Below are 25,411 nucleotides of genomic sequence, written 5' to 3'. Positions count from 1 at the left end.
CTCTATCTCTCTTTCTCTCTCATTTCCTAAACAAGCAAAAAATAAAGTGATTTAAACATTAAACAAGCAAAAGGGAGAGGGACAGAGACAATGCACTCTCCCTCTCTCATTTCCTTCCCCTCCCTCTCCCTCTCCCTCTCTTTCTCTCCCTCTCTTTCTCTCTCATTTCCTCTCCTAAACAAGAAAAAAATAAAGTGATTTAAACATTAAACAAGCAAAAGGGAGAGGGAGAGAGAGAATGCACTCTCCCTCCCTCTCCCTCTCTTTCTCTTTCTCTCCCTCTCTCATTTCCTCCCCCTCCCCCTCCCTCTCCCTCTCTTTCTCTTTCTCTTTCTCTTTCTCTTTCTCTTTCTCTCTCTCCCTCTCCCTCTCCCTCTCCCTCTTCCTCTCCCTCTCCCTCTCTTTCTCTATTACTCTCTCGTTTCCTCTCCTAAACAAGCAAAAAAGAAAGTGATTTAAACATTAAACAAGCAAAAGGGAGAGGGAGAGAGAGAATGCACTCTCCCTCTCCCTCCCTCTCCCTCCCTCTCCCTCCCTCTCCCTTTCTTTCTCTTTCTCTCCCTCTCCCTCTCTTTCTCTTTCTCTCCCTCTCTCTCCCTCTCCCTCTCTTTCTCTTTCATTTCCTCTCCTAAACAAGCAAAAGAGAGTGATTTAAACCTTAAACAAGCAAAAGAAAGAGTGAGGGAGACTCACCGATGAGATATGGCGGGCGTGGGCGGCTCCTCTTTGCGATGAAGGTTCCTCCTCTCCTTCGCGAACAACGGCGGCGGCGGCGGCGGCAAGTCTTCTTCCTCTCCTTCTCTCACGACGGCCACTCTCTCCCTCGCTCTCGCTCTCAAAACTGACAATGGAGCAAACACGAAATGTGAACCGCGCTCGGTTTTGGCCGCGTTTTTTCTTTGCGGTGCGTCCCTATTTGCATTACTATTTGCGTCGCTATTTGCGCCAATAGCGACGCCAATAGCGACACCGCTATCCGCCATCGCTAATTGGCGTCGCTACTAGCTTAAATCCTTGTAGTGATCTGCGTCCACGCTCCTGGGCATATCTGGAGACCCTTGTGCATCCGGTGTACCAACCGGGGCAATATCTCTCGGAGTGGCACCCACAAGGGTACCACCTGCTGAGGACCGGCTGAGCAAAAGTCAGAGTAATTGGAGAAGACATCCCCACAGGTGTGACAAATCCCTGAGGTGACGCAGCTCCAGCTGAATGTGATGAGACGGAGACACCGCGTCCATACCTCCATAGCATCCATCTGAGCCTGAGCCACGCTCCCTGGAAGGGCCACGAGAGTGAGGAGTCACACATGTATCCCGTGTCGACCGCAGGCTCACTATCTTTGTATCTTTGCAGCATCCCCCTGATCTCAATGCACTCTCTCCCTCTGGCCCAAGTCGTGAGCGTCAAGCTCGTCTGCTTGAAGCCGAAGCATCCGATCGCACTGAAATAGATCTAGCAGAGTGCCCTGACGAAGACCGAGATAACTCCTGGTCTTCCATCTCTCTGAATCTCGCAATCTCATCTGGAGACATGCGTGTGAAGATGTCCTGTAACTCCTCATTGCTCATCCCTCGACTCATCCTGAAAATGTCACCTGCACATACAAAAAATGATGTTAGAATAATCAATTTAAATCATAAAAGCATAGTAATATAAATCATTTAAAAAAATCTCACTTAAAATGCATATCTTATGTCTTCGAAGGGAATGAAAATGCTTTCTAGTTTGCAGTACTTACCGCCCCTTGATTATGCATGTTTTGATTCATGTGAGAATTGTGTTTATGGCAAGCAGACTAGGTCTACACATAAAAAGTTTGGTAGGCTACGCATGAGTAAGCCCTTGGCATTGGTACATTCGGATGTCTGTGGGTCCATGCCTTGTCAGTCTATGGGTGGTGCCAAGTATTTTTTTTTTTTCATAGATGATTTTTCAAGGAAAGTTTAGGCTTATCCCATTAAACTGAAATCCGATGTCTTGGGGGTGAGTATGTCTCACGTGCTTTTGAGTAGTTATGTGATGAGAGGGGTATTAAGCATCAGTTGACCGCCCCCTACAGCCCCCCCCAAAATAGTTTAATTGAGCGGATGAATAGAACCATCCAGGAGCGTGTATGTAGTATGCTTAGCCATGCAGGCCTACCACAAAGCTTTTGAGCTGAGGTAGTTAGTACAACTGTGCATATCATAAACAAATCACCTTCTAGTGGTTTGGATTTCCAGGTTGCAGAGGAGGTATGGATTGGAAAACCTCCCTCTTATGCACATCTCCGTGTTTTTCGATGTGAGGCATTTTGCCATGTGCCCAGGGACGAGAGAAGTAAGCTGAATCCTAAGAGTGTCAAATACATTTTCCTTGGTTATGGGGATGCAGGTGAGATGGGTTACCGTCTCTGGGATCTGCAGGCGCGAAAAGTCATCCCAGTCATGATGTAGTCTTCCATGAGGACAATATGCATAGGTAGCATGAGAGAGTTGTTGAGATCTACAGGGTCATATTTCAGGAGGATCCGAGAGCTCCCACATAGCCAGTTGGACAGCCTACAACTGCAATAGATGCTCATGGTTAGGGTGTTGGATAGGCAGTTGGGCAGGCAGCAGAGCTTGCCGTGAGACGGTCTACTAGAGACAGACGTCCACCTGATAGATTTCAACCCTCGATGCATTATGTCTTGGTTACAGATGCAGGAGAGCCTTTCACTTATGATAAGGCTATGCACAAGGGTGACAATTACTCTTGGGAGAGGGCTATGCAGTCTGAGATAGACTCCTTATATAAGAATGATACTTGGGATTTGGTTTCCTTATCTATGGGCAAAAAGGCTTTGCCATGCAAGTGGGTATACAAGATGAAAAGTACCCCTGGACACCCCAAGCCGGCATACAAGGCTAGATTGGTAGCAAAGGGTTTTAAGCAGGAGCATGGTGTGGACTTTGATGAGGTCTTTTCTCCTGTGGTTAAGATGACCACCCTGCGCTTAGTCTTCACTTTGGTTTCTTAGCTTGACTTGGATTTATACCAGATGGATGTCAACATGGCTTTCTTACATGGGGACTTGCATGATGAGATTTATATGGAGCAGCCTAAGGGCTTTGCAGAACCTAGCAGGGAGCACCTAGTGTGCAAATTGAAGAAAAGTCTTTATGGCTTGAAACAGGCACCTGGAGAGTGGTATCATAAGTTTGACGCCTTTATGGAATCACAGGGCTATAGCAGGAGTGCTATGGATCCGTGTCTTTACACAAAGAAAGCCCGTAATGGTTATTTATTGATTTTTGTCCTCTATGTGGATGATATGCTAATAACAAGGAAAGATCATGATGAGCTAGATGCTCTTAAGGCGTAGCTCAAGAAGAGCTTTGAGATGAAAGATCTAGGACAGGCCGCTCAGAAACTTGGCATGTGCATTAGACGCGACATGCATCAGGGAATTCTCTACTTGTCATAGAGGGAGTACATTCATAAAAGTCCTTGAGTGCTTTCGCATGCAGGAAGTAAAGCCTATTGGATTTCCATTGCCTTCTTATGTGAAGGTATCACAGGCTAATTGTCTGCAGACACATGAGCAGAGGGCCGAGATGGCCAAGTTTCCCTATGCATCCGCAGTGGGTAGTCTTATGTATACCATGATAGCCACTCGTCCAAATATTGCCTTTGAAGTTGGTGTTGTGGCACGCTATATGGCTACACTTAGCAAGAAGCATTGGGATGCTATGAAGGGTATCATGAGGTACCTCAAGGGCACTACAGATATGTGCATATGCTATGGTAGCCAAGATATAGGAGTCATGGGGTACACTGGCTTTGATTATGCAAGACATGCAGATAGTAGGAAGTCCACTTCCGGCTATGCATTCACATATGTTGGAGGTGCTGTTTCTTGGATGTCCAAGGTGCAGAAATGCACGGCCCTTTCTACTATAGAGGCTAAGTATGTTGCAGCCATTGAGGCTTGCAAGGAGGCCATTTGGTTTGGACTTTTGGTTGCTGACTTGGTATTGATGCTATCCCTACACTACATTCGGATTCTATGAGTGCTATTCAGTTAGCCAAGAATCCAATCTTCCATGCGAAGACGAAACACATTGAGGTGAGGTATCACTTCATATGTGGGGTCGTTGAGGACAAGTCTGTTGATCTTGTCAAGATCTCAACTGACCAGAATCCAGCAGATCTGCTCACGAAAAGCCTCTCTACAGAGCGCTTTGCCTTCCTTAAGAGGTTGATGGGCGTGGGATGAGATGATGTCTTTCCTCATCATGTTGTACATGTGTACATGTCATACTGTCTTTTTCTTTTTCTTTTCACTCCTCACTAGGGCAGATTCGCTTTTAAGTGGGAGGTTGTTGGGGGTAAAGGCGCCTCTGCCTAGCTACTCGTATATTACTACACTGACAGTCACCGCCACTGCACACTGCAGGTGGCGGGTGCCCGTGACCGTCACTTTATTCTTTATTATTTTTGTGACAGTTTGAATAAAGGAAGGCTCAGTCACACATTGTGATTGTTGGAGTTTCCATTTCTTGTCTCTCTCTTTCTTGCTCTTGCTCTCCTGCCATAGCTCTCCCGTGCAAGCTTCAATCCTTCTCATCTTGAGAGAGAGAGAGAGAGAGAGAGAGAGAGAGAGAGAGAGAGATGATAACCTATGCCTCCTGCCCAAAATAACCTTTGCAATAAAACAACAATAATGGTAAGAAATAACATCAAACCCTATTGAAAAAATAACAAACAAGCAAAAATGCAAATAGAGATGGGCACCTGTATTTTGCCCAATATCTAAAGCTTCACAGGGAAGAAAATGCAGAGGTAAGCAAAACACTCAAAACCCTAATTACTCTCAACAGGGAGCTTCAATGGATATAAAAATTCACCAATATAGAGAAGACTCAAGAGAAAGTGGTCTATTGCTCAACTTTTGGTCAAACTGATTTTGTGAGAGGGAAAAAACCAAAATTGAAAATTCTCTAAAAAAGGAAAGAAGTATGAGGTGAGAGAAACTCAAATTTTGTGTACTATTCATTCTCCCTTTTTTTAAAATCCCCCACTACCCCTTTTTTAAATAAAAAACCCAAGATTTAGAGAGAGAAGATTTATCCTCCATGGCCCCTTTTTAAAATAAAAAACCCAAGATTTAGAGAGAGAAGATTTATCCTCCATGGATGTCGACATCTAGCCTTCTTATTGGACAATCCAAAAGGCTCACATCTTAAACTATATTATTTTTAAGGGTCCATTTGTGAGTTCATTTTTTTTCTAATGGAGAGATATCTCATCTTTTCGAAAGATGGTAAGATCCATGCACAAGAAACAAGATTGCCTCTTGCTTTGAATTTTGGAAAGAGAGGTATACAAAAGTTGTTGGAAGACTTAATTGTCTTAAATGCTTATGCAGAGGTACATGCTTCTACTTTTGGTCTATAGTTGGATAGAATGCCTGGCCGGGTCCAAAGGCTACATTATGGACACATGGTTTCCATGCAACTGAAAAGAGAAAAGTTATTGATACTGAAATGTCTCATGAAGGAGGGCAAGACATTCATGACATAATTAGTTATGAATCACTGGTAGATGCATATTCAGTGTATCCATATTTAGCAAAGGTGCAAAAAACGAATGTACTTGTGGAAGAGGAACGAAAGAGAGATGAAGATAATGCAAGGACATCTAAAAGAGTGACCTTATTTTTTCCCACATTTCATCTATCTTGGGTCTCTTTCTTTTGGAGTATGCTTTTCGAACTAAATGTCTTTTCTTACAGCATAGCTTTTGCATATGATTTATTGTGTGATGCAATTTCACCTTGTCGTTTTGCATATGGTGTGTAGATTTGGTGATCTCATAGTCCACGTATTCTCTCAGTCAACTATGTCAAATTCTATAATCGTCGACGGATTTACTTTTGGACAACATTTTGTTTCTCACTTTCAAGGACAAAGATTCCTTGGGTGGAAAGTAAAGATGCTACAAATTCTTGAAGTCGATGACTTGCATGATATTGTTCTTGGTAATTATTAATGTCCGCCTCAACCAATTGATCATGCTCATGATAATACCCTTGTAGTTGAAGTGCCTATCTCTGAAGAATGGAAAACTATTTATCATGAGTGGGTTAGACCTGACGCACATATGGAAGTATTTGATAGCAAATCTTAAGAATAAATCTATTACACAAATACTTTCTCTTCGTAGTCAGCTGACTAAGTTATAATACAACATTCGAACTTCTATGACAACACATAGAATCATTCAAGAACATTATTAATCAGCTTGTTGCTTGGTCATGCTATTCCACGAAAGCAATTTTTATGATCTCACAAGAGGACACACCATTAGAACAAATCGACCAAGCTTTACTTGCTCAAAGGCATCCCTTTCCATACTCTATACATAGTTCTTGGACAAAACAATATGATGAAGAATATGGTATTACAAATAAACAACCATATTTATCCAAAGATTATTATCCTTGTGTGACTACTGCAAAAAGAGTGATCATCCAACCCATCTATGTTTGAAGGAAAATTTTGATTCAGATCATAATAGAGTATATGCTGCTACATATAACTCGAGTACACATAACAACACTACTGAAGAAGCAAATTGTGTGAGTTATTCTATCTCTTCGGAAAAGATACTTCATGTTTGTGATGGAACTCTTTTTATTATTGACTTTTGTGCTACAGGAAACATGACATATCAATCCTAATTGTTACCTAATTATCATTCTATTCTTGTCTTATCTTTGCTACTCACAGAACCTATCAAGTCAAAGGTATATTTCAGTATTGTTTCTTCAACAAGAATTTTGCATGGAGTTTTACATGTCCTAGATCTACAAAGGAATCTTCTTTCAATTTGTAAGACTTGTGGATCTTGGTCTTTTTGTCAGCTTTGACCATACCAAGTGTCGCATTGAGAAAGACGGCCAAACCATAGTTGTTGGTCCTCAAAATGGTAATCTTTTTGAGCTATCTTTAAATAAGTATGTTGGAAATATTATTACAGCTCTTGGCAATCTTAATAGCAAAATATGGCATCATCACTCCTTTGATTTTTCTAAGCTTGTCAATCTTTGTCGGCGTGACCATGTTCAAGATATGAAATTCAAAGCTCATCCTCATATGGGTATTTGTGAATATTGTGCATTGGGAAAACATTTTTGCAAACCCTTTTCCATTTCCATCACAACTCATTCTAGAGATTTGCTTGATCTTATTCACACAGATATTTGTGGACCTTTTCCCCCATCAAAATTTCAATATCGGTATTTCATGACTTTTATTGATGACTTCTCAAGATGCACCGTTGTTTTTCTCTTGTGACGCAAATCAGAAGCTTTATTATCTTTTAAGGAATATCAAAAGCTATAGAACTTCATACTGGTCATCACATGAAGAAACTTCACAATGATAATGTTGGAGAATACATTTCCAATGATTTTGATGATTATTGTAATAATTAGAGTATTCATCATGAATATAAGGTTTCGTACTCTCCTCAACATAATGCTATTGTTGAATGCAAAAACAACACTATTCTCAATGCCATGTGATGTATGCTCATTCATTCTGGCTTATCTCGATGTTTCTAGACCAAAGCAAACTTAATAATAGTATTTGTGCAAAATTATCTTCTAAAAACTACCCCTTCTGGTGAAATATCGATTACAACTTGAACATGTGAAACTCCTTCTGTTTCATATTATTGAAATTTTGGATGTATTGCTTATATTCACATACTGAAAGAGACTCGCAGAAAACTTGATCCTCCCAGTTTGAATGCTATTTTCATTGGATATTCAAATTTTTCCAAGGGATACAAGTTTTATGATCCATCTTACAAGAAGGAAATCATAAGCTGTAATGCTATTTTCAATGAGCAACTTATGGGTAGCACATGGTCTCAGGAGGATGTTGGGCAGTAGATGTGGTCATTAGAGGGAAAGTTGATGATACAAAGTCATTATTCACTTCTTTTCCTTTCTACATGATGATGAACCTCCTTCGTGAGATAATATGGACTCTTCAAATAATGATTCACAACCTGCACCTATTATTACTGATGATGACCTTGACATTGATCTTCCAATTGATAATGAGCATGGTACTTGTCATGTTTATGATGTTAATATTCTTGAGAATACTCTCAATATTTGTGAAGACCTTGGACATGGGTTATAACTGATTTACCACCCTGGACGTACATTTAATATCTCAATTTCTCAATATCTCTCTCTCTAAAGCTACATGGATTCTAACAGAGTTACCACCTTAGACGTACTGCTATAAAATGAAAGTGGGTTTATAAGACTAAAACAAAAGCAGATGGAACATTTGAGAAATTCAAAGCAAGGCTAGTACACAAAGGTCTTTCACAAATTATAGAAGTTGATTATCAAGAAACTTTCTCACTTGTTGTTTGTATTACTAGTCAGGCCTTGTTAGTTTTTGCTTGTTAATTTGGAGGTTCACCAAATGGATGTGAGAACTACTTTTCTTAATGGTGATTTAAAGGAAGAGATAAAAATGGAGCAAGCAGAGGGATTTGTGGTCAAAGATAAGGGAAATCTTGCTTGTAGACTTCATTAGGCACACTATGGTCTCAAACAATCTTCATAAGCTTGGTATCAAAAGATTGATCTCTTCCTTACAAAACAAGGTTTTATATCTTGTTCTTCAAATCCTAACTTATATGTCAAGAATTGTAATGATAGTTTTGTTATTCTTGCTCTATATGTGGATGATACCATACTTGTTTCTAACAATCTCAACTTCCTTCAACAAGTAAAGAAGGTTTTATCTTTTTCATTTAAAATTTAACTTCTCTGTGGTTGTATGCAAGGAAAAGAAACACTATATGATTGACCGCATGTCTTGCTTACCCACAAGAGAAGCCGTTGGATAGGGAATCGTGGATGACCTACCCAATGCACACATTTTTAGCATGTCCAATTGTAACGTGTCCGTTAGTATCATCCAGGACACGTCTTAGCAGTCCATCGGAAAGGATGTCTAGAAAACTCCGCCGGGCACTCCCATGGAATGTTACGGGTTTTGCAATCTAGGTCTTCCCGCGTCTGCCACGTAGCCGAAGTATCCTGGCCGTTCCCACTTAGGATCGACCGGAATTAGGGTTTTCCTGATTGGTCATTAGCTAACAGCAACTAGCGTCAAACCCGAGCGAACTACTTTACGCAGAAATGCCAAGTATGAAGCGGATTCACGCTGCACTTGATTCAAGGAGAATGGGAAACGAGAGGGATGCAAAGCTCAACCCCTCTTCCATAAGGCATAGTCCCATTCCGTTCCCCTGAAACAGCGTAAATCGGGTAAGACGTAACTCTAGGTCATCGCTCTCGTTATTTGATTTGATGATCATCCCGCTATTCTTCAAGATTTTTGAGAAAAGTTCCCAGCTAACCGGGACCGCCCAACCGTAGGACGGACCCATGGTCCATCCTATGCACTTTCCTCGGTTTGGTTTAGTTATGTAATTATCTAACACATTAATTTGACATATAACAATCAGCTTCTTTAATTAATCCTGTTAAGCACTGGTTCCTTCACGTAATCTTATCACGTGACATAGAAAAACAATATCAAGCAAGTTCTTTTTTTAACATTTTATCATTTTATCTTTGAAATACAAGGAGTTCCGCCCGTAGGCTTGTCCATAATCTGCCCGAAGGCTATCCAGTAATCTTGAGGGATCACTATTCCAAGCTTCCACCCGTAAACTAGTATGCGGGCCTCGAGATCCAATCCCGAGTCACGTTAGCCTCTTGTGCAGGACCCGGAAGGCGAGGGATTTACGGCCAGAGCCCCCCCTGGCACCCAAGCGTCCTCCTACTCTAAGTAGAGCTCAACAGAGAGACCTCTCGTGGCGGGTTCGGTCCACGTTCCCGGCGTGGTGAACAACCCCCTTGGTTAGGGTTAGGCAGGTAGTCCGGGGTAATTGAAACTGCCTCTTCCTTCAGGCCTTTAACCTGAAGTATAGGTACTCATTTAATTTGTAATTCATAATTCAAACAGAGCCCTAAAATCTCTAGCAAGCACAAACATTTCTGTTAATCAACCGAGTTGTTTGGCAAACTGCTAAGGAAGTGTTCTTTCCTTTTTGAGTGTATCAGCACTCGTTCCCAAGGTGTCTTGTAAATTGGCAAGATCTTTTACATTCCGGTGTAGGGCATACCTTATTAACCCAACTTGGTTAACCCTAAAGTTCTTTAGATATACTAGTTTCCAGTTTACAACCTTCCTTATTTAGAAGGATATCCAAAAATACGTCTTTTTTCAAGATAACTTGCATAGGGATCTGCCATCCTTATTGAGGGTTATTACCCTTTCTCCTTGTGAATCAATCACAAGACTAAATGATTTCGTACTTGCTGCACAAGTCCTGCGATGGAATAATCTGTTTTAGATCCTTTAAGCTGACGTATGTTGGGCCTAGGGTTTCTTTTTTAAGAATCTTAGGGACAAACCCTAGTTCTTTATCTTTACGAATTTATTGACCCTACAATAAGGAAAGTAGTCAAGTGCTTAGGGTATGAATATTTCTATGTTTAGATTGGTTTAGTTAACTCTTGGAAGGTAATATTAATCGTCTTGTCACGGTTTTGCTATCCTTGTGACAATTTACTTTTCAGTCAATACAGTTCAATTTAAACTTCCTTTCTCCTTGTAAATGAACTCATGCCAAATAACAAATATTTCCCTTGCTACGATGTGCAATTAGCAATGATAACTTACTAGTAATTTGAGCAACGAAAGAAACCTTTCATGAATTTAATCATTTACAATGATCCATTGCGAAAGGAATAAGACTAATGGTGCAAGATATAATTTCTATTCCTTTAGGATTTAACTAAAATATACTACTATAGTAAATGGATAATCTTGCTCGTAATTTATAATGCTTGATGCAATTCGAAGGAAACTAAGTTCTATACATTATCATTCATTCAAATAAGCTAAACTCCTTCATTACAAATAACTCGGACAATTATATCCTATCCCTAACAATTTTCCTTTTTCATGATTGACTTAAAACAGAATTAAAGCCAAGAAGAAAAACCTGGTTTTGGGGTGAGATATCCACATGGATACCGGGAGATGACCCTCCCGCAGCTACAGCTTGGACTTTCTTAGGCGGCATCATAGTTCGAATGTGAGATAGCCTTTTTCTCTTTCTTCTGGAATTCCACCGTCTCTTTGGAAAAAAAGTTTATGGGTGAGTGTGGTTTTGCAACCACAGGAACCCTTGGAGGATTTTGACTTGGGGTAAAGGAATAGAAGGCACTTATTCTCCTTCCTTGCCCTTCCTCTATTCCTTCTCTTTTCTAACTCTTTTACTCCTTTCTTACTCTTCTTTATCTTTTCCTCACCCTCTACTTCTTTCACACTACTCCCTTTTTTCCTTCAAACACCATATTGGAGAATATGGGAATTTTCCATAAGTTTGGGACACGTGGTCAAATCTTTGCATTTGTCATAACTTGAACACTATAACTCCAAATCGAGCAGTCTATAGCTCAATAGATTCCATTTTTCAAGCACTTTCCAATGATAGGTCATATCATATGGTTTTGAGAAACTTATGGGCATGTTATCCAGTGCCACCTTTTTAGTATTTAAAAAATGGGAATTGGGAATTCCCAAACTTACTAATATTGTGTTTTCACTCCTCCCTACTTCCCTTCCTTATATTTTACTTCACTTCCTTATCCTCTACTTTCCTTCCCTATCTTTGATCTTTTTCCCTCTTCCTCCTTCACTCCTTCTTTTCACTCCCTTTACTTTCCCTCCCTATCTTTTATCTCACGGGCTACCTTTTTCCTTACGGGATATCATCCGAGGCCATGATGATGATTTGTATTTTGATAATAATGGGGATATGGGGGATTAAGAAAAAGCTTAGGGGTTTGTGGAAATAAAAGAGTTATGAGGGGGTGAAAAAGGATTAAAAGGGTTATAAGGGGGTGAAAAGGGGCTTAGGGGAATAAAACACGGAGGGGGAGGGTAAGAACTTTTAAGGTCTGAGTTTGTTTTGGGGGAAAAAGGGAATTTAAAACATGGGGGGGGGTGGTTCCAAAAAACCATGGGGAGGGGCTAAGGGGATTTTTAAAACCCGGGGGGGGGGGGGGGAAGGCGGGGGAAAGGGGGTAGTAGGGTATAGGAAGGGGGGTTAATGAGACCCCCCCCTTTGGAAGCTTCCAAGCTTCCAGAAGCTTGGGGGGGTGGTTATGACCGTCAGTCTTGACGGCGAATTGGAGGCGGCTCCTCCCTCCCTCGACGGCGTCACCTCCCCACTGCCCCACGCGGCCAGCAACAGCGATTCGTCCCTTCTCGGTCTTCAAGTGGCAGCGCCCTCTTCCCTCGTCCTCACATATCTCCTTCCCCTCTCCCTCACGGATAACAGCGTCCTCTTCATCTACCGCGGGCCCTTTACATTCCTGCTGCCCCTGATTTAAATAGGGGAGGGGAGGGGGATCCTCCCTCCCTCCGTGGCATCACGCATGCCATCCCCTTCTCTCGAAGCTCCACCAAGGAGCTTAATTACTCCTTCTATTCCCCTCCCCCTCCAACTCGTCAGTCGGCTGGGGGGATAAGGGGAATAAAAAAATTTTCATTATCCTTATTTCCTAGCAAGAGGTAGTCCACGCGAAAAAGATTTTTTTAGAACGTTACATTCTCTCCCCCTTAGAGGAATCGAGATGTCCTCATCTCGAGATAAACTGGGGATATTGATGGATGAGAGTGCCATCCTCTACCCAGGTGGCATCCTCTTCGGAATAATATTTCAACTGGACAAGGCATTCTCTTAAGGTTCTAGATCTTAACTGTCTCTCCCTAACATCTAAGATCCTATCCGGCCTTAGTTCAAGGACTCCTTGACTAGGCATTACAATTTGTTGGTCATCAAGTACATGATTAGGGTTGGGTACATATATTTTCAAGAGGCTGATATGGAATACATTGTGAACCTTTAGATTCTCAGGGAGTTGCAATCTATAAGCATTGGGTCCTAGGCATTTGAGGATTGTGTACGGCCCACAATACCTTGGACTTAGCTTCTTGCATTCTCCTAGGGATAAAGAACTCTTTTTAGGGCGTACACGAATGAAGACCATGTCTCCTTCTTCGAAGACTCTTTCTTGACATTTCAAATCTGTGTATGCCTTTTGTCTATCCTTGGCCGCTTGTATGTCTTGTCTTATTGACTTTATTTGATCATCCATGTCTTCCAACATCTGTCTTGACGCTTCAACTCTTAGGGTTGGATTAGAAAAGTTTAGGGGACTTCGACAATCATGACCATACAATGCCTGGAAAGGAGTCATCAGAATGCTCTGCTAGTAAGAAGCATTGTAAGCAAATTCAACCAAAGACAAGTATTGAATCCACCTCTTCGGCTCTCGACAGCAGTATGCCCTAAGCATATCTTCGATGATTTGATTTACTCACTCTGTTTGGCCATCCGTTTGGGGATGGTAAGAGGTGCTAAAACAGAGTTGAGTCCCAATAGCTTCAAAGATAGCTCTCTAGAAGTGTGATGTGAAGAGAGAATCTCGATCACTAATGATTCTTCTAGGTAACCCATGTAGCTTGAATATCTCCTTGATAAACAATCTTGCAATGTCGGAAGCTTTATAGTTTGTCTTTACTGGAATCAGATGTGCAACCTTGGTAAGCATGTCAACCACAACCACAATGGAATTGTATCCTCCTTGGACTTGGGGTAAGCCTACAACAAAATCCATACTGATGAATTCCCATTTCATTTGGGGAATGTCAAGCGGTTGGAGTTTCCCTGGCATCATGACATGTTCGACTTTGATACGTTGGAAAGACAAACACTTAGTGACATATTTGAGAACGTCACCTTTAAGCCTCTCCCAATGGTAGCTCTTCCTAGCTGCATTAAGAGTCTTAGCATAGCCAAGATGTCCTGCGAAAGGAGAATCATGAGCTTCCCATAATATCTTCTGCTTAAGTGACTGGCTTGCTGGTATACACAGCCTTGTTCTGTAGTAGACAAGTCCATTATCAATGGAAAATTCCTGATACTTAGCTTGCAACTTCTGATTCTGCTCCTTGGTTGATATTTCCTTTATCATTGTTTGGTAGGCCAAATCATGGCATGCTTCCTCTCTAGCTAGTTCAAGTATAGGGTTGTTTGGCATAGATACTTTTATAGCTAGAGATCTGGCCGTTGATGGATTTTGCAAGATTAGGGAATTTAGGAATGCCTTGTGACTGAGTGCATCGGCAACTACATTCTCCTTCCCTGGTCGGTACTTGATTTCAAAATCATATTCCTCCAATACTTCAATCCACCGACGTTGTCTCATGTTGAGCTCGTTCTGGGTAAAAATCCATTTGAGACTCTTATGATCGGTTACTAGAGTAAACTTATTACCCAACAGGTAGTGTCTCCAAAGCTTTAGAGCATGGATGAAAGCTAGTAATTCCAGATCATGCGTGGCATAATTTTTTTCATGACTCTTCAATTTCCTTGAAGAGTATGCTACTGGATGACCTTCCTGCATAAGTATACACCCCAAGGCCAGAATGCTAGCATCAGTTACTACCTCGAACTCCTTATTGAGGTCAGGAAGTTTTAGAATAGGTGCTGATACCAAAATTTGCTTCAATTTGTCGAAGCTATTTTGTTCGGAAGTTGACCATGTAATGGAAGTCTGCTTCTTTAGTAAGTCTGTAAGAGGTGCTGCAATCAAAGCATAGTTTTTTATGAAGACCCTATACCATCCTGTCAATCCAAGAAAGCTATGTATCTCTTTGACGGATACTGGTATTGGCCATTCAAGCACATCTCTGACCTTGGTTGGGTCTACTGATATTCCTTCTGATGATACTATGAATCCCAGATATTCAATCTGACGCTTGAAGAATGCACACTTCTTCATTTTTGCATACAGCTTATGAGACCTCATTGTCTCAAGGACAATCCGAAGTTGAGGTTCATGATCTTCTTCCTGTTTAGAATAGACTAAAGTGTCGTCGAAGAAGACAAGCACGAAATCATCAAGATATGGTCTAAAGATATCTTGCATTAATCTATTGAAGGTGGCAGGTGCATTTGTAAGCCCGAATGACATAACTAGGAACTCAAAGTGCCCATATCTTGTATTAAAGGCCGTCTTTGGAATATCTTCTTCCTTGATCCTTATCTGATAGTAACGTGACCTAAGATCAATCTTGGAGAAGATCTTTGCACCTTGAAGACGATCAAGAAGCTCATCTATTCTAGGAATAGGATACTTGTTCTTGACTGTTGATTGATTCAACCCTCGGTAATCAATACATAGTCGAAGTGTCCCATCTTTCTTTTTCTGGAATAGTACTGGAGCTCCCCACGGTGAGTTGATAGGCCGGATGTAACCCTGATCTAACAGTTGCTTGAGTTGTTCCTTCAACTCAATTGCTTCCGGTATGGACATTCTATAAGGTCTCTTTGCAATTGGTGCAGCTCCAGGCACTAGCCTAATCTCATGATCTACTTCCCTTTGAGGCGAAAGTTCAATCAATTCCTCAGGGAATACGTCAGTGTATTCCTTTAGCCAAGAAGGTCCTTCCTGAGACTCTTGCTTTTGATCTAACTTGTTGAGTTTCATCAGGTAAACGGGTAATCCTTTTTTGACTCCTTTTATGATCCGAGATACTTTGGCTAATTGGATTCTTGGCACTCCTGCCTCACCTTGAGTTGTGACAAATTCCGTTTCAGAGTTTCAAAAGGAAACTTGACCCTTTCCACAGTGGATGTGGGCGTCGTTGGGCTTAAGCCTGGGCTTAAGCCAATCCATCCCGAGTAGACACTCATGGATACCTAAATTCATGACTCTGAATTTGACTGAAGTCTTCTTTCCTCCCAGAAAGAATTCCACCTTAGCAGTTTGCCTGGTACAAGTTACCTTATGACCGTTTGCCAATTCCACAAGCAGGGTAGGTGCTTCTACTGTGGTTATTCCTAAACTTTTTGCACATGTTGGTGAGATAAAGGAATGTGTACTTCCACAATCAATCAAGGTTTTAAAACCTTTACCTTGATAGTCCGACGGTGTCTGAATCACCGAGAACTGGCAATTCGGCCCTTTCTTGTGTAAAGCGGCAATGCAAGCGGTTCTTCCTCTTCCACGGGTAACGGCTCCTTGACCGCGGCCTGCACCTTGGAAAGAGGTTTGACGATGTCCTCCGCTGAGCTTGGGACATTGGCTCTTGAAGTGGCCGGGTTCGTTGCAGTGGAAACAACAAAGGTTTCGGCCATTACTTTGAGTAGTAAAAATGTTGTTGACGTTATTTGTCCTTGCTTTCTTCCTTTGTCCCTGATTATGACCTTGAACTCTCTTCATTTGAGGTCTGAATGCTCCTCTGTTCGGGTCACTATAGGACCAAATTTTGTTACCCCTTGGTCTAGCTTGCACCTCCTGAATTATAGGCGCCGCTCGAATGAGTGCATCCTGAAGATCTGATGGACGTATAGATTCGAGACGGGTATTTACGGGTGGATTTAAGCCCGCACAAAATTTGGACACCTGCTGCATCATGTCCATCTGTGGCACATACTTTAAAAGTGACACGAATTTAGAGTAGTATGCGTCAAGAGTGAGTCCTAGCTATTTTAGCTCGTAGAACTCATTCATTTTCTATGTACGATATGCAGGTGGTAAATATCTTCCGTGCACGGCCTTGATCCCTGCACCATTGCTTCCACCAAAGTCTGGCTTCGTCGGTGAGCTTTAACTTGGCGAGCATGGCCTGATTGGTAGGTGCAGAACCAGCTGCTTCAAAGTAATCCTCCATGGATTCAATCCAAATTTCAGCATCAGCCTGGACGAATCTGCCTCTCCCGTCAAACTCGGGTGGCTTTATCTGCTTGAGGAGGAACTTCTTCTCCTGGGTCACAGCAGTACTTGATATAGGAGGCAAATTTGGAACCTGTACCTGGGGTTGTGCCTGGATAAAAGATTTCTTACGTTATTATATGATAATCGACGTTAGCTTATCTTTCATTTTTAGTTCAGCTATCTCATAAACAATGTAGCTATTTAACTTTTTAACAACTCTTATGCATAGTCAGATATTGATAAAAAGAAGTCTTTATTTGTATTTACATAGGCATAGCCTTATACAACGTTTCGTGTGATGATAATCTAATCATTACATTCAGTTTGGGGAGAACAACGTTGTATTGCATTTGTCTACAGGGACTGTGTATTAGTAGGGTTTTGGGTCATGGATCTTTAGGAATCGATAGTTCATTGGAAGTTCAAGATACCCTTTCCGTTGGAATCCATACTTCTCATGGCGGCCCAACACTTTACTCCTGTCGGCTGGGATTACATGGGTTACTTCCTCATATACATATGAGTTCATTTCAACCCTCCGACCTTGAATATGTAAAGTCGAATTTACGTGAGCTTCCACAAAAATGAATAGCTTCACGACTTTCAAGTCTTCCAACCACTTGATCCTCTTTAAGTTGGTTTGTAGATAAGCAAACCAGTGGGCGGCTATATAGTAGATTCCTGAAGACCCCGTCCATCTTCGTTCTATGTATAAAGGTGATGGATTATAAATCTGCTCCAGGATGTTCATCATCCCAATTCTTTGTCTATAAAGCGGAGAATGCATTGCAGTCATAAACATGACCCGAAATACCAAAAATTTGTTCCACGCTTCATAACTCTGCAAGACAGCATTGAAGATAAGGAAATGTTTGGATAGCAGCAATTTCTTTATTTCATTTAATTGAGATTTTATAAAAGAAATTCCGTTGTTGGTCGGCTCTGATACCAACTGTAACGTGTTCGTTAGTATCATCCAGGACACGTCTTAGCAGTCCATCGGAAAGGATGTCTAGAAAACTCCGCCCGGCACTCCCATGGAATGTTACAGGTTTTGCGATCTAGGTTTTCCCGCGTCTGCCATGTAGCGGAAGTATCCTGGTCGTTCCCACTTAGGATCGATCGGAATTAGGGTTTTCCTAATTGGTCATTAGCTAAAAGCAACTAGCGTCAGACCCGAGCGAACTACTTTATGCAGAAGTGCCAGGTCCGAAGCGGATTCACGCTGCACTTGGTTCAAGGAGAATGGGAAACGAGAGGGATGCAAAGCTCAACCTCTCTGCCATAAGGCATAGTCCCATTCCGTTCCCCTAAAACAACGTAAATCGGGTAAGATGTAACTCTAGGTCATCGCTCTCGTTATTTGTTTTGATGATCATCCCGCTGTTCTTCAAGATTTTTGAGAAAAGTTCCCAGCTAACTGGGACCACCCAACCGTAGGACGGACCCATGGTCCATCCTCCGCACTTTCCTCGATTTGTTTTAGTTATGTAATTATCTAACACATTAATTTGACATATAACAATCAGCTTCTTTAATTAATCCTGTTAAGCACTAGTTCCTTCACGTAATCTTATCACGTGACATAGAAAAACAATATCAAGCAAGTTCTTTTTTTAACATTTCATCATTTTATCTTTGAAATACAAGGAGTTCCGCCCGTAGGCTTGTCCATAATCTGCCCGAAGGCTATCTAGTAATCCCCAGGGATCACTATTCCAAGCTTCCGCTCGTAAACTAGTATGCGGGCCTCGAGATCCAATCCCGAGTCACGTTAGCCTCTTCTGCAGGACCCGGAAGGCAAGGGATTTACGGCCAGAGCCCCCCCTGGCACCCAAGCGTTCTCCTACTCCAAGTAGAGCTCAACCAAGAGACCTCTCATGGCGGGTTCGGTCCACGTTCCCGGCACGGTGAACAACCCCCTTGGTTAGGGTTAGGCAGGTAGTCGGGGGTAACTGAAACTGCCTCTTCCTTCAGGCCTTTAACCTGAAGTATAGGTACTTATTTAATTTGTAATTCATAATTCAAACAGAGCCCTAAAATCTCTAGCAAGCACAAACATTTCTGTTAATCAACCGAGTTGTTTGGCAAACTGCTAAGGAAGTGTTCTTTCCTTTTTGAGTGTATCAGCACTCGTTCCCAAGGTGTCTTGTAAATTGGCAAGATCTTTTACATTCCAGTGTAGGGCATACCTTATTAACCCAACTTGGTTAACCCTAAAGTTCCTTAGATATGCTAGTTTCTGGTTTACAACTTTCCTTATTTAGAGGGATATCCAAAAATATGTCTTTTTGCAAGATAACTTGCGTAGGGATCTGCCATCCTTATTGAGGGTTATTACCCTTTCTCCTTGTGAATCAATCACAAGACTAAATGATTTCGTACTTGCTGCGCAAGTCCTACGATGGAATAATATGTTATAGATCCTTTAAGCTGACGTATGTCGGGCCTAGGGTTTCTTTTTTAAGAATCTTAGGGACAAACCCTAGTTCTTTATCTTTACGAATTTATTGACCCTACAATAAGGAAAGTAGTCAAGTGCTTAGGATATGAATATTTCTATGTTTAGATTGGTTTAGTTAACTCTTGGAAGGTAATATTAATCGTCTTGTCACGGTTTTGCTATCCTTGTGACAATTTACTTTTCAGTCAATACAGTTCAATTTAAAACTTCCTTTTTCCTTGCAGATGAACTCATGCAAAATAACAAATATTTCCCTTGCTACGATGTGCAATTAGCAATGATAACTTCCTAGTAATTTGAGCAACGAAAGAAACCTTTCATGAATTTAATCATTTGCAATGATTCGTTGCGAAAGGAATAAGACTAATGGTGCAAGATATAATTTCTATTCCTTTAGGATTTAACTAAAATATACTACTATAGTAAATGAATAATCTTGCTCGTAATTTATAATGCTTGATGCAATTCGAAGGAAACTAAGTTCTATACATGATCATTCATTCAAATAAGCTAAACTCCTTCATTACAAATAACTCGGACAATTATATCCTATTCCTAACAATTTTCCTTTTTCATGATTGACTTAAAACAGAATTAAAGGCAAGAAGAAAAACCTGGTTTTGGGATGAGATATCCATATGGATACCGGGAGATGACCCTCCCGCAGCTACACCTTGGACTTTCTTCGGCGGCATCGTAGTTCCAATGTGAGATAGCCTTTTTCTCTTTCTTCTGGAGTTCCACCGTCTCTTTGGAAAAAAAGTTTATGGGTGAGTGTGGTTTTGCAACCACAGGAACCCTTGGAGGATTTTGACTTGAGGTAAAGGAATACAAGGCACTTATTCTCCTTCCTTGCCCTTCCTCTATTCCTTCTCCTTTCTAACTCTTTTACTCCTTTCTTACTCTTCTTTATCTTTTCCTCACCCTCTACTTCTTTCACACTACTCCCTTTTTTCCTTCACTCCTCCCTACTTCCCTTCCTTATTTTTCACTTCACTTCCTTATCCTCTACTTTCTTTCCCTATCTTTTATCTTTTTCCCACTCTTCCTCCTTCACTACTTCTTTTCACTCCCTTTACTTTTCCTCCCTATCTTTTATCTCACGGGCTACCTTTTTCCTTACGGGATATCATCCGAGGCCATGATGATGATTTGGATTTTGATAATAATGGGGATATGGGGGATTAAGAAAAAGCTTAGGAGTTTGTGGAAATAAAAGAGTTATGAGGGGGTGAAAAAGGGTTAAAAGGGTTATAAGGGGGTGAAAAGGGGCTTAGGGGAATAAAACACGAAGGGGGGGGGGGGGGGGGTAAGACCTTTTAAGGTCTGAGTTTGTTTTGGGGGGAAAATGGAATTTAAAACATGGGGGGGGGGGGTTTCCAAAAAACCATGGGGAGGGGCTAAGGGGATTTTTAAAACCCGGGGGGGGGGGGGGGAAGGGGGGGGAAAGGGGGTAGTAGGGTATAGGAAGGGGGGTTAATGAGGCCCCCCCTTTGGAAGCTTCCAAGCTTCCAGAAGCTTGGGGGGGTGGTTATGACCGTCAGTCTTGACGGCGAATTGGAGGTGGCTCCTCCCTCCCTCGACGGCGTCACCTCCCCACTGCCCCAGGCGGGCAGCAACAGTGATTCGTCCCTTCTTGGTCTTGAAGCGGTAGCGCCCTCTTCCCTCGTCCTCACGTATCTCCTTCCCCTCTCCCTCACGGCTAACAGCGTCCTCTTCATCTACCGCGGGCCCTTTACATTCTTGCTGCCCCTGATTTAAATAGAGGAGGGGAGGGGGATCCTCCCTCCCTACGTGGCATCACGCATGCCTTCCCCTTCTCTCGAAGCTCCACCAAGGAGCTTAATTACTCCTTCTATTCCCCTCCCCCTCCAGCTCGTGAGTCGGCTGGGGGGATAAGGGGAATAAATTTTTTTTCATTATCCTTATTTCCTAACAAGAGGTAGTCCACGTGAAAAAGATTTTTTTTGAACGTTACACCAATGAAAGGGACTTATTCATAGCTGATTTAATGGCCTATTGGGTAGATGACATAGTCCAAATCCTAGAGCATGGATTTCTAGAAAGACCTACTGAGAAGGCTAGGCTAAGGCGCCTCATCTTTAAGATTCAAACCTATCAATTTATTGCATGCCAGCTCTAATAGGCTAGGAGACGATGGCCTATTGCAGAGATGTATAAGTGAGCACAAAATGCATGATGTGCTAACTAAAGTGCATGGTGGAATTGTTGGAGGACACTTCACCAGAGATACAACAGCCTGTAAGGTGCTACAATCTCAATTGTTGTGACCCACCCTATTCCATAATGATGCTTAGTTTGTCAAGCATTGTGACAAGTGCTAAAGGACCAAGGTCCCTATTTGTAAAGATAAGATGGAGTTGACCCTAGTCATAGCATGAAAACCCTTTTAAAAATGGAGCTTTGACTTAATTGGGCTAATTAGCCATGTGGCATAGTATTCCCAGGTCAAGTACATCGTTGTAGCAACAAATTACCTCACAAATTGGGCCAAAGCTTGAGCCACCAAGAAGAACAATACTAGGACTATGGCTAAGTTCCTTTGGGAGTAGGTGATCTCACAATTCAGTTGCCCCATTGAACTAGTTAGTGACCAAGGCATTCACTTCATTAATGAAGTAATTGTGTACATGATTTTCACCTTCTTGATCATTCATAGGAAACCATCATTGTACTACCCTCAATCTAACAGGCGTGTGGAATCCACGAACAAGATCTTAGTGAATGTGCTGACTAAAGTAGTCTCTGCCTCGTGTATAGCAAGATGACTCAAACAATAACCTAATGACAGTGATGTGGGCCTATAGGACAGACTATAAGATGACCTTGAGGAAGTTACTATATCTATATCCTCTACATCACATCTGTTCAAGGCCTATTTATAAATATCCTTATTTGTGAATTTTTTGTGAATAAAACATAACTCTTTTCTATTTAATCTATAAATAATCCTTTTATATTGCACCCTTCTATATGTAAAAAATGTATAAAAATAGTAATTTAAAAATATCTTATTTAGAACCCACATGATGCACACATATATTCATGAGTAACTTAATTGAGAAGACGACAGTCGGGAAAATACCCTTCAAGTTGACCTACTGGACCAAAGTGATACTGCTAGTAGAGTTTTTCATTCCTAGCTTGAGAGTAGCATTGAAAGAAATATGGGATTGAAAGGAGGCATGGATGGAATGCTTAGTGGAGCTAGAATATCTTTGTAAGAGACACAACTTTTAGCTACTCATGCACTAATCTGTGAGAAGGCAAGACACAAGAGTTAGTTTGACAAGCATATCAAACAACGTGACTTCTAGCAAGGTGACCTAGTGTTGCTATACTCAACGAAGGGTCATAAGAAAAAGATGAAATTTAGAGAATTAGGGCCTTTGAAATTTTGCAACATTAGTCAAAAGAGCAACATAGAGCTTAAGAACTTAGAGGGAGAGAGTATAGGCTTCTTTGATGGTAGTTGCCACGTGGCCATCACACAAAATCAAGGATACAAACGAGGAAGCAATGGAACCTGCTTACTTGCAAGTCACAACCACCACATAAAAAAGGCACACCTTCAATGTGCTTATCAATGAGGGAGCTGACTTCAACATCCTTACCCATGAGCATTGGACTCTAAGTGTGCAACCCCAACTATAGCCCACCAACGCGAAACTCAATCCATTTGGGGGACAGTCCTATTCATTGCTGGGGAAGTACAAAATAGCAGTATTTATCAAGATTGAAAGCCTACTTATGATTTTCCATATATTGCCTAACACGGAAGCTATTGGTGGCAAAGAATCGCTGCTACGATACACATTCAAAAAGTAAACACATTGCAATGTTGATTATGACTCACAGCACATTCACCTTGCCATTGGAAATGTGCTGATAGTGATGGATTTCAGCAAGGGTTACTTGGCCCTTCCTAAGCCCATAGTGACATGGGTAGTAGAAGTACCTAGTGAAAAATCTAAGGGGGGGGTTTATGACTTCTCACATTGTACCAAGCCTGACCAACCGCAACCCAAAGAAAATACAAATAAGCCCACAGCACCATAGCTCTAATGGGTGCCTAAACAACACCCACGACTACCCAAAAGCCAATCCTCATAGTCCATCATCCTAGAACATCACGCCCCAAAACTAGGAGACAAAATTGGAGCTATAGATTCAAACGAATAGCCACAATGCGATGAGTGTGTTGCATACCCAAGGCTACTATGAAGGCCATAACTGGATTTGGTTGCCTAAACCCATGAGTGGCATACATGCCCGTCATCCATCTATTACTAACCCATCTCCAAGACCTTGTGAGCAACTTAGAATTGGCAAGCTGCTAGAGCCAAAAGCCACCAAACCCATAAAACCTCAATAGATCTCTCGAGCAATACCACAACAACCGACTCAACCTTATGCTACTAGTGTCCCAATGACTTCATAAGCAACAAGCAACACAACATCTATGCCACAAACCATGTCTATCCCACAACCGACTCAACCTAATGCTACTAGTGTCCCAACGACTTCATAAGCAACAAGAAACACAACATCTATGCCACAAACCATGTCTATCCCACTAGTCGCTAACATATAAAGATCATTTGAAAGCAACAGCCACCAGTGGTGAGTCATCTAGCTTAGTCAAATCCCAACCTCCTACAAGGCTTAGACCTTCCCATGAATAGAGATCCATTCTTACCTTGGCCTTTGATCTAGCTGAGAACACGGGGATGATTTGGTAACATGCATTGGATGCTTGGATGCCACCTTCACCATGCTTGCTAAAAGCAATGGACTGATTGGACTTTGGTCTTCTCGACAAGTCTTCAGCAACAACCAACAGAAATATGCATACTGCCATGCACCTAGGAAGAATCAGAATTCATGTTTATTAAAGTCTCTATGATAGTTGAGGAGTTTAGTGCCAATTAAATTTCTCAAGAGAAAGCTCGCAAACAACAAATGATCACATCCTATAGCAAGAGCAAAGTCTTTGCAACAACCATTTAGGAACTAGATGAGCTAAAAATACTAGCTGACTTTGACTCTTCTTTTCTTCAAAAGTTGTATGCACTTCATCTCCAATGGAATAAGAGGGCTACCAAATCATGACCAACACTGAGCAAAGATACACCATCAAACCCATGGAGTATGATCCAACTTATGTGGCTCCTACCTCATTCAGAGTATTGGCCATCACCCATAGTTGACCCTTAGACAATCATGTTATGGCCCATCCTTTCTTGGATCGAATCCTGAGTGAGGAAGAACTACACGTTGCTAGATGTATCAACTTTGGCCACTTCCTAGATGATGTCATGTTGACCTACATTACGTGCATCAACATTCAACCTCACAACATGGACCATCATGCTACCTTAGAGTACAATCCACAATTTTATGCTTGGCTCATGAACAAGTATCAACATCACACCCATGCGCTTGATGTCCTTAACCCTTCATCCTCCAATCCTAGGAAGGATTTACATCATTCCTCGGGGAAAGGGGGTAAGGTGGAAAAGTAAGGTGGAAAGCTAACCTCAGAGGAACATGAATAATTAAAGCATAAAAATGGAAATAAAAAGTTAAAATTGAAACCTGAAAGTAAAAAGACGGATAAAGAGACTTGCACAAGAAGAATATTCAAGAAATGCTTGCTTGGAATTTACAAACTATTGGAAACAAAAATTTCCATTCTATCTTTGAAGCGATTTTGTTTCTTTGTGTAAAGTTACAGCCTTTTAACATTCATGTTGGAAAATGGCCTCACAAGTGAACTGATAGAAGCCATTGTATCTTGGTAGAAACCCAAAATGACAGCACAAATTTCATTCTGAGAAGAAGAGCATAATAGGTACTGGTTGGCTTCCTTGAGACAAGAGTTTCAACCAACTCAAGTACCATAGCATTGGCAACCTGAGGGAACTAATAAATGTTGAAGATGCAGTGAAGAGGATGATTGATCTGTACAACCTTCACAAATATGTGAAAAAATCTAGTCAAGAAATCAGCCATAGTAGATGCACAGAGCTCTTGAGAACCTTGAATGCAAGCAA

This window comes from Lygodium microphyllum, chromosome 5, assembly GCF_053477565.2.
Source record: "Lygodium microphyllum isolate KBCC chromosome 5, Lygodium_microphyllum_v1.1.10, whole genome shotgun sequence".
Lineage (NCBI taxonomy): Eukaryota > Viridiplantae > Streptophyta > Polypodiopsida > Schizaeales > Lygodiaceae > Lygodium > Lygodium microphyllum.
This window is presented reverse-complemented; position numbering follows the sequence as displayed.